Source organism: Herpailurus yagouaroundi, unplaced genomic scaffold, assembly GCF_014898765.1.
Source record: "Herpailurus yagouaroundi ecotype Mexico unplaced genomic scaffold, PumYag 141, whole genome shotgun sequence".
Lineage (NCBI taxonomy): Eukaryota > Metazoa > Chordata > Mammalia > Carnivora > Felidae > Herpailurus > Herpailurus yagouaroundi.
This window is the reverse complement of record NW_024412396.1, coordinates 68,296,879-68,297,336: the sequence shown is the minus strand read 5'-3', so window position 1 is coordinate 68,297,336 and position 458 is coordinate 68,296,879.

Below are 458 nucleotides of genomic sequence, written 5' to 3'. Positions count from 1 at the left end.
CTTTGAGAGTTTGACATTGCAAAAGTCCACAGAGGGCTGGAACGCAGTATCTTAATCATGATTACTTTTATTTGATTTTCAGCCTGGCAAATCCTCTCAACATGGACAAGAAGTGGCCAGTATGGTGCGGTAGTTAAAGGGTCTTGAAAAGGGCAGCAATCTGAGCTCTGCCACTTACTCTGAGACTTGGGGCAAGATACTTGAATCTCTCTAGTCACACAGTCCTTCCTCTCTAAACAGAGCCAACCACAGCCCCTACGTAGAGGGATACCCCAAGTACTAAATGAGTGAGTTTATGGAAAGTGCTTAGCATGGTGCTAAGCCCAGGAAATACTGTCAATTATTATATATTTAAAAGATATATATCATATATCAGATATATTAGATATAATATATAATATATCAGATATATGATATATATCTTTTTAATATATATATTAAAAAGATAGCTAAAGACC